The sequence below is a fragment of the Peromyscus leucopus genome, chromosome 10 (genome assembly GCF_004664715.2).
Source record: "Peromyscus leucopus breed LL Stock chromosome 10, UCI_PerLeu_2.1, whole genome shotgun sequence".
Classification (NCBI taxonomy): Eukaryota; Metazoa; Chordata; class Mammalia; order Rodentia; family Cricetidae; genus Peromyscus; species Peromyscus leucopus.
In genome coordinates this window covers 3,488,414-3,498,511 of record NC_051071.1, presented here as the reverse complement: position 1 = coordinate 3,498,511, position 10,098 = coordinate 3,488,414, and positions in this window count along the sequence as shown.

Here is a 10,098-nt window from a genome sequence, read left to right as displayed (position 1 = left end):
TTCAGCTCTAAGTTCCAAGATCTCCGCTTCATAAAGTCCCTCTGAGGCCTTAGTTTCTCCAAAGTACCTACTCAGTCCCCCGTACCCTATTGCCAGATTTCCAGTCTGTATTCAGAACTGGAGTTAATAAGTCCTGTCTTCATTTTTGTGAGTTGAATGGCACTGTCTGCTGTTCTGGAATGTTGGCCTGTGATGCAGAGGAACCAGGGTGGAGACATCAGCTCATATTACAGGGGCCCTGGATGTAATGTGAGGCCCCAGTGATAATCCACATATTTTAGGGAGTTTTTTTTCCAGTGTGGAAGATGGAGGGCAGGGTGAATAGAGTAGAAGCACTTCGAAAGTGCAGGGCTGAGCAGGTGGCATAGACTGCAGTTGTCACTATTCAGGGCGCTGAGGCAGGAGGATGATGAGCTCAAGACCAGCCTGGGCCACCAAGTAAGATTCTGAATTAAAACACCTAGGGCGTGGGGAAGGCGGAGAGAGGACTGTGCCTCAGGCTGTGATGACAGAGGTAAATTGAACTCAGCAGTTAGACATAGAACTCTCCTGTTTCAGGGCCTGAGAAACCAAAGCCAGTTCAAGGCCCTCCCAGGGAAAAGGGGAAGTGAATACACAAGGGACAGACCCCGGACTCAGGAAGCAGACGTTCCCACATTCCAATCCTGTCTCACCTTAGTCCTTATGGACTGGCCTTGAAACAGTTTCCAAGCCGTCCTTGATCAGGTCTGGATTCTCCACAGCGCCCTTGCATGGTGAGCTGAGACCAGGCGAGCCCTCTGCCTGCGACCCAGGACACACCCAGAGCTCAGAGCCTGACCTCTTTCCTTCTAAGTATCTAGAGGACAGATCTGAGCTCTGTGTTAGAGTCCTGGAGAAGTCCTACAAAAGACCACCATCCACATAGGCAATCAGCAAGAACATTTATTATCTCGAGAGTAAAGATACCAGCATGCTGGGGCCACACATCCAACACAAAGGCAAAATGGCGACCACAAGAGAAGTTTGTAGGCTCTTTTATACATAGCTAAAGGAATTCTAAAGGCAGTGAGATCATTCTGTCTAGGATTGGTTTACACGAGTGGCAATCATATTAGTATGGTCCTGATTGGTTAGGGTTAGCAAGGGTTGGGTAAGGCTGTAGTTTGTCTATTTTAGGGCACGTCTGGACACGTTCCAGGCTCTGTCCTTACTTGGTGATTGTCTTCGCTTGACTCAGCCCTGGTACATGCAGTTCCCTTCATCCTTGCTGTCAGGGGCATTGGTGATCAATTGCCCTTTGTGGCTTCCTCAGAAACTGTCTGTCCAGTTTCAAGAGGCAGGAACTGAGATCTAGTTCTTAACTGAGTTATTAGGAGCCTGTCATGGTATTTGCCTGGCCTTCTCACTCTGCTGGGCCACACCACATCTGTATTATAATAAGATTGACTCACCTGTCTCCTTATTTCTCTATGAAAACATGAAGGGGAGGTGGGAGACATCTGATTCCCAGGTTCCTATGTGAATTTCCATCTATACAAATATCTTATGCAAATCCATAATGTTCCTTAATTCTTAGAAGACCTAAAGAGACCTTAGAATGAAGTTTAATTTTTTTTTTTGAATCAGAAAAAAAAAACCCACCATACAAAACCCTGGCTCTGATGTTTGTTCACCCTGTCCCTCTGTGTTCCCGATGATGCCACTGCAACTGAGACAGAAGATCAGACTGTGTCCTTCAGGTCACACATAGCTCAGGGACTCTGAAGAATGGTCACACAGCAGCAAGGACTTCAGCTAATCTGCTAAGTTCATCAGGTTTGATAAATTTCTAGACCCCGATAGTAGGTTGCTCCGCCAACAAAGTAAGCCAGATCAAGCTGAATTATTTGAGCAAAGCACGTCCAGGGGTGTTCTCCGGCCCCCAGAGAGCAAGGTGGAGGAAGAGGGAAGGAGAGAAATCACATGGCCACTCTGAAGGAGGGGGCTTAAATATCCTGTAGGTGTGGGGAGGCGTGATGTTGCGTCCTCCACAAGCTGAGTCTGGGCCCCATCATGGTAGGCGGGGTCTTGAGCAGAGCAGCCTGGGGGAGGAGCCACTGCCAATGCCAAGGATATACCACTGGGCCTTTTCGGCAGTTCTCTGAGAGGGCAGGGTTTGGAGAGAGAGAATTGGGACCAAGCTGGAGATTTTAGCCGAGCAAGGTCCTCTGGAGTCTTTTCAGCCATCTTTGGCAATAACAGCAGACCTTCACTTTTTATATGTGAGCACCTGGAAAGCTGGGGGTGGGAAGAGGAAGCAGAAAGAGTGCTTGTGAAGCTCTCCAGAGGGACTTCAGGGAGGGGACACATTCTTCATACAGGAGGGCCAGGCAGAACAGAAGCACAGAGTTCCACAAGTAAACATCCCCTGGACATCCTCCCCAGGGCAGGCAAAGAGCCAGGGCAGTATTTCCTACTTGCCGTTCTCATCACTACCACAGTGGGTGAAGATGCCAATGATTTCAGAATGTTCACAGGCACTGTTGCCAAAAGGTTACTGCAGAGGTCCCATGCCCTGCTGGTGGCCTGTCCTCCCTCTGCCCTCGGGTCCTGCACTCATAAGTTACTGTTTTGGAAACATGCGGTACAAGTGCTGGATTTAATGGCAATGGCCATTTACTGGCGGCAATGGACTGCCAGTGCGGTCCAGATATGAGTATTGCTCAAGAAACTACCTGGTAATGGCTCATCTATCTGAATGATGCTTGTCCTTGGCTGTAGAGGCCTTTATGGAATACTTGCCATGAGCCAGCCACTGTGATAGGGTAAGGTTACAGCTATGGACGAGGCAAGTGCATAGCCCCAGCTGGAACAGAGCTCAAGTGGTCCCCAGGAAGGTAGCTGGCCCCCAAGTCCACAAGAGAGGTGGTGTGGACAGGGTGACTGAAGAATACAACCCACACAGGCTGTCTTCCAGATGTGATAGGAAACCACTGAGCCAGGAGCGGACAGAAGAATAAGAGCCAGGCAGGAAGGGCAGCCAAGCAAGAAAACAGGGTTGAGACGCTTTTTGGGTCTAAACTCAGTGAATTCCCGAGACACTTGAGGCTAAAAAGAAAGTAGAATCAGGTACTGCTAGGGGTCCTCAGCACACAGGAAGCCAGCAGGATCATTTTAGGGGGTTTTGGGTCAGACACGGGGACTGAGATGGGGAGGATTTAGGACAGAACCTCAAGATTCTGCTTGGAGTCAGCCCAGTGGTGATGCCTGCCCCCATAGGTCTCCTACTTAGGAAAAATGTCTGGACAAGTTTTGTCCTGTGTGAATGTTGTCACAGGTCTAGGGTCACTCAGAGATTCACCATAACCATGAATAAATTTTAATAAAAAAAGACTTTTTATTTAGGTACTGGCATCCAACATGGGGTCAGGACTGTACCTGAGAGCACTCCCAAGATGCAGCCCCTTGCCCTATCAGCCCAGGAATTGTAAAGGCAAACCCCACAAGATTACATGTATCCTGCCTATGTGTTGACAGGACGTCTTAGGAAGCCTTCTATTGTAAGAGACACCATGGCCACGGCAACTCTTATAAAGGAAAGTAAGCATTTATCTGGGGCTGGATTACAGTCCAAAGGTTCGTGGCAGGCCTACAGGCAGACATGGTGTTGGAGGAGGAGCCAAGAGTTCTACATCTGGATTGGCAGGCAGTAGGAAGACACAGAGACACTGGGTCTGGCTTGAGTATTTGAAACCTCAGAGCCCACCCTCAGGGACATACTTCCTCCAACAAGGCCATACCTATTGTGATGGTTTGAAAGAAAATGGCCCCCAAAGGGAGTGGCACTATTGGGAGGCGTGGCTGTCTTAGAGGAAGTGTGCCACTGTGGGGGTGGGCTTTGAGATCTTTTTCTCAAGCTTCACTCAGAATGACAGTCAGTTGACTTCCTGTTGCCTCTATGTCTAGGACTCTCAGCTCCAGCTCCTTGTCTGCCTGCATGCTACCATGCTCCCCACCATGATGATAATGGACTGAACCTCTGAAACTGTGAGCCACCAATTAAATTTTTCTTCATAAGAGTTGCCGTGTTCATGGTGTCTCTTCACAGCAATGAAATTCCAAACTAAGACACTATTCCAAAAAGTCTACACCTCCTAATAGTGCCCCTCCCTATGAGCCTATGGGGACCATTTTCATTCAAACCACTTCCCAGAGTCTCATTTTAACATATATGTCTTACAATTGTCCTACTCTACTTTTTTTTTTTAAGCAGTGTAAGTAAGTTTGATTATAAAAGCAGAAATAGCAGTTGTGGGATATAGTCTTATGACCTATTTATTATCTTGCAAGGACAGCAAATTTTACAAGATCAGTCAATTTAAGAATAGTCTTCAACATCTTGGAAAAAAGGGACGTGGGCTGACAGGCTACAGCTTGTACAAGCTAAGGGTTTACATGCCAGAGGCAATAATACATACATACATACATACATACATACATACATACATATGTACATACACACACACATACATACATACATACATATACACACACATATATAGCACTTACATAAAATAGCAATTAAAACCTTAAATGTAATGTTAATCATCACAAATATAAACAATTTTGATTTCTCTTTGTGATTGGCTTAAGGAAAAATCCATTGACCAATCAGGAGCTCACAACCAAGGTTGAGAGAGACACTACCTGGGACAGAAGGGCTGCTGCTTACCAATGCCTCTAAAGTTCCAGAGGTGTCTACTGTCACACATACTGCTTGTAGGGTCAGAATGATAAACTAGATGGAATACTACAGAGACTGCCCCTCCAGGAAGTGTCAATACTCAGAAGGTGACCCGGCCTGGCTCCTGCCTCAATCTAGGATGCAGAGGCATTTCTCACTCATTAGGAAAGCTGTTGGGAGCTCCAGAGCTTTTGTTGGCTTTCCTACTCTAGTTAACTCTCATTTTGCAGAGCAAGGGCCAAGGTGAGTTTCCTGCAATGGCGAAGTGCATTTAGACTCCAGGGAAATGACCGTGGTGAGTTTATGGCTACAGCGCACCACCATAAGACACACCAGGGCCAGATCACTATCTGTCTTGTCCCATCCACACTGCCCCAGCTCCTCCATACAGCCTGTGGGACAGGGCAGGATGCCAGTGATAGCTGGGGTCCTGGATACCAACATCACCCCAGACCGTGGGTCCCACTGCTCCTGCAATGTCTGACTTTCCTCCGTGTTTCCATTACTCAATATCCACTAAGTCTTCTGGGGTGCTAAACATGGGAGCCTCCATGGTATCCCTTGGCTCTTTAACTTGAGGGGCCCTGTCACGAGTATTCCTGTATCAGGTAGTACCTGGTTGATCTGGAGCTTCGTGGCTCTGCAGAGAAGGGAGCCACTGTGCAGAGTTACCAGCAACACTCACCAAAGCTGGAGCTTGGGAAGGGGAAGGTGCATGGAATAGTAACATAATGACAACAACAAGATGGAGAGATCCCAGCAGCACTCCTGCATTGCTAGGATCCAGGGGCAGGCTGGAAAATGAAAGCAGGAAAGTAGAGGAACTTTGACAAGTGCTTTATGGAGAGAGGGATGATAGGCCACATGGCTGCAATCTATGCGAGACAGTACATGTACAAGGATCCAGGTCAGACAGTATTCAGCAGGAAAAAAGAGCTGGTGTGGGAAATAGACAGGTAAAGAATTTGGTTATAGGAGCTAAAGCCATGGCTCCATGGAGGAGAGTGCTTGCTGCTCTTTCATACTCCTGAAGCTCAGTTCTCAGCACCCAAGTCTAATGGTTCACTCAACCTGTAGCTGCAGCTTGAGTAACCCAACGCCCTCTTGTGGCCTCCACATGCACATGCACTCACGTGTACAAGTATACTCCATACATGTATACATGTACCCACACATACAAAATGCATACACAGGCATGTGTACCACATTCATACATATGGAAACGGGGGGGGGGGGGGGGGGGAGACCATATGCTGGGAGGCATGTGACTTCTTCAGGGGACAAAGCCTGAGAATAGCATGAACAAATTCTCCTTGTGGCAAGGCCTGGAGAACCTGACCCATTTGGAAAAGCCTGTGGACAGTTCCTTGCATAGTTCTGGGCATGACCCCAGGAGTTTTTACCTGCTCTCCTGGCTTTCACTATGCTGGCCATATTGCTGGTTGCCTCTAGTTTCACTTTCTTAGAGCTATGGATATAATAGCTATTACAAGAGGAAAACTTCCCCCCTGATGACTCTCCTCTGGGTCAGCCAGAGGGAATGTTGTTAAAAATATACAGTGGACCTGGTTCAGCCCCTGAAGCTTTTGATGTTTCAAGTATGACCATGAGTTCAGGCTTCTTAAGAACAAGATGTTGCCTTTCCATTGCACCCTGTGACTAGCCTGAAAGTGTCACAGTAATTCATGACATTGCAAATTTGCATAACTGTTGTGGAGAGAATGATTTTAACCACAAGAGTCTAGGAGAAATGCAAATAAATAGATAGTATCAAGAGTTAATGGGAACAGTCTAGGGTCAGGGAATGAAACAGAATCATTGAAACCCACAATGTCCTCATTTCTAATAACTGTGCCAGCACTGTAGGAAGTTGAGCAGAGACATGAGAACAAGGGATAAGCAGTGCCAACTGTTGAGGGTAAGCTTTTAAGTTATGTTGCTTACAGAATGATAGGGGGAAACCTGGTATATCTCCATTGAGATAGAGTAGTACAGAATGAAGAATGAATTGATCCAGCCTTGGCTGCTGAGTTGATTGTGAGATCCCAGACATTACCAGATGTAAATATTAACCACTAGAGACAAAACTGTCTCTTGCCTGCATGACGCTGTAACGTCAAATGCTGCCAACTGGACACACTGTTCTGCCTGTAGGTGTGCCTAGTTAGAAAACTTCCTTTGTGGCTGGCAGCTCTGCTGATGTTTCTAACAGTAGAGATAGATCAAGTAGGTGATGGATACTGGTGGGAAAGTTGAGGAACAGAAGGAACAAACTGGCAATTATTGTAACCATTATTAGAAACATCAGGAAACAAATTTGATTATAAAATTGTTCATGCAAATTATTGAAATAGTATCAATAAAAACAGCCCAAGTTATTCGGGGCCACTTGTTTGAAGTAGGTGATCACAGTTTCTTCATTGTGCTGACTTTACACATCCATCCCAGGTTATCAGACCATCTGGAATTAGGCTCCCAGCAACCCTAACTCATCTCTAGTATATTTACTTCAACTATTCAGATCTTCCGCAAGGTGATCTGGTCCTCAGGCTTTGGCATGCCCCAGGCTGTCTGCATGCCCCAGGCTGTTTGCATAAGCAGTTCTGTCTTTTTTCTTATTGGCCCCTGCGGCAGTCAAGCAAGGGGATAACCTGCATTTCCGTGTTGGGAATAATGAGTCAGATGTCAGTTCTGATGAAAACACAGTAGGTTTTTCATCAGAAACCAGAGTTGGGTACAGTGGGCCAGCGGAGTGTTACCAGTAGATTGGACTGCCAGCAGTCCGGATGGAGAGCTGTGGACTGTGGGGCTGATGGCCCTGGAGAGAGAGAGGGGCCTGGCAGTGCTGTGAGTCTCCAGCACAGAGAAGAGTGTGTGCCCGGAATGTGATCCTGTTACCCTGAAGCAAAGGTGAGTGCTGTTTGGAGTGGGGCTCAGGCCCTGTTCCACTCACATCTTTAAATTAGCACAACCTGACACCCATTTCACTGCTGGAAGGGAGATGTCGAGCTGCGGTTTGCCTGTGACCAGGCCAGCAACCACTGAACATGTCATGTCCTGCTTGAAGCCTGTTGATTAAAATAGTCCAGAAGGTTCTTGACTTGTGTCATACAACTGACCCAGGGTTCTGGCTCCAGAGCTCACACTCTACCTCTCCAGATTATTCTAACACGAGCCTCTTGAGATGGTCAGAATGCCAACTGGAGCTTGCTGGTGGGTCCCAAACCTGTATATAGTCATGTGACTGAATGTGTGTGTATTTGGGGGTGGGGTGTCACAAAAATATTGACAACAGTAAAGGGACTTGAACACAGAATGACCAAAAATTAATTCAGAATCAAACAGGTAATGAATCTGAGTTGCTTCTGGCAGTGAATTCACTCATGTAGTATGGTGTGGCCATGGCGTCATTGGATCTGAACATACAACATGCATGCCTTGCTCTGGGCATGCTCTCATGCTCAATACCACCACCAGTTCTGCCCGAAAACCCACAGGCTCAGATTTGAGACTCCTTTGTGCTGTGACTCATGGTGTTTTAAACTGTAAGAGCCAAGTTTTCTGCTCTTGTAGAAACACCATTGACTTAATTATGGAAACAAAACTTTTAATATTTTCATACTATCATGCCTCAGCACAGCGGTATCAAATTAGTGAATATTCAGATGGTATTGTGCTAGGGTTGTTTTTCTTTTTTGTTATGCGTATGTGTGTATCTATGCATATGTAGCTGGAGTTTTCTCCAGTCCTGCCTGGCCCACAGTCAGGACAAATCTCTCTCACCTGCCAGTCCTGCAGCTGCTCAGACCCAACCAAGTAAACACACAGAGACTTACATTGCTTACAAACTGTATGGCCATAGCAGGCTTCTTGTTATCTAGTTCTTCTGTCTTAAATTAACCCATTTCTATTAATCTATAAGTTGCCACGTGGCTCATGGCTTACTGGTACTTTACATCTCGCTTTTCATGGCGGTGGCTGGCAGCGTCTCTCTGCCTCAGCCTTCTACATCCCAGAATTCTCTTCTCTGCTTGTCCTACCTATACTTCCTGCCTGGCTACTGGCCAATCAGCATTTTATTTATACAGAGCGATATCCACAGCAATGCATGTCAATGCAGGCATTCACATAAACCAGAGTTGGAGTTGCAGGCAGTTGTGAGCTGCCTGATATGGGTGCTAGGAACTGAACTCAGGTCTTCTCCGAGAGCATCGTGTGCTCTTGACCACTGGGCCATCTCTCCAAGCTTAGGATAGAATTTCTAGCAATTTCTAAATGGTCCTAAACATGCTTCTGCCATTCTGTACTATGTATTTATGTGAAGTAATATTCTCAGCATTGACAATAATGAAATCAAAATACTACACATCCCAGAAAGACCTGGAAGATGTCGTGTCCTACAGAATCAAACCTTCAGCTGAGGCTCAAATTTTGTGTAAATTAAACAAGTGCATCCATTTCCTTAGTATACAATTTTGCTTCTGTGTGCAAATACATGGTAAAGTTGGACGTTCACTTAATATTAAAATAGATTCCTTTAGGGTTTTGTCAGTAAATGTTTGGGTTTTGTGTGCCTATTTTATATACCCTGGGCCACATAAAAATTTCTTGGGTGAAAAGGGGATGTGAGGAGGTGTCCAAGAGGCCCCAGCACACTTCAGTCTTAACACACAGCTGTGTGACCACAGACAAATCATTTGACATATCTGAATCCTGTCTGTGTCTATGTTTCCCCAAGAACCTGAGTCACTGAAACCAAATAGATAGTACTTGTGTAGGTGGGTGAGAGAGGCCAGTCTCCTCCCTGGGAAGGGGAGCAGTGGATCCTGGAGCGTAGGCTGGTGCCATTATGCAGCGGAGGGAAGCTTGTTCCAAGCCGGGGGTAGCCTGCTGATTAACTATAGAGTAAGTCAGTCACAGTGAGGTCCTGATTCTATCTGTCTGAGAACATTGAAGCCCTTGCTCTTTGTTCCCTCGGGTTCCTGCTGGCTGAGAGCCTGGCACCCGACTGGAATAAACCAGTCAGGACCTCCCAGAGACTGCCTGGGAAAATTCAGATTGTGAGTTTGAACTGGCCAGGGGAAGCACACAGATGAAGGAGGCCTTTGTAGGGGACCCATGGCTGAGGCAGCAGCAGGTCGAGGGCTGAGGTGTGAGAAGCTCAGACCTTTGGATGTCTGGAGCCAGGGATGAGGGCAGGACATATGCCAGAGACAAGTACACACTGCTGGCACAGTGCCATCCCAGCACAGGCTCGCTTAAATGCTCACGCTTTCCCCTCCCTTTCTAACTTTGTTGTCTATGCCAGTAACTATGGCTGTGGTTTGAAAACTGGATACTTACGCCCCATAGATAGAGCACCTTGGCATTGGCTCTCACCTGTGCTCACTGCC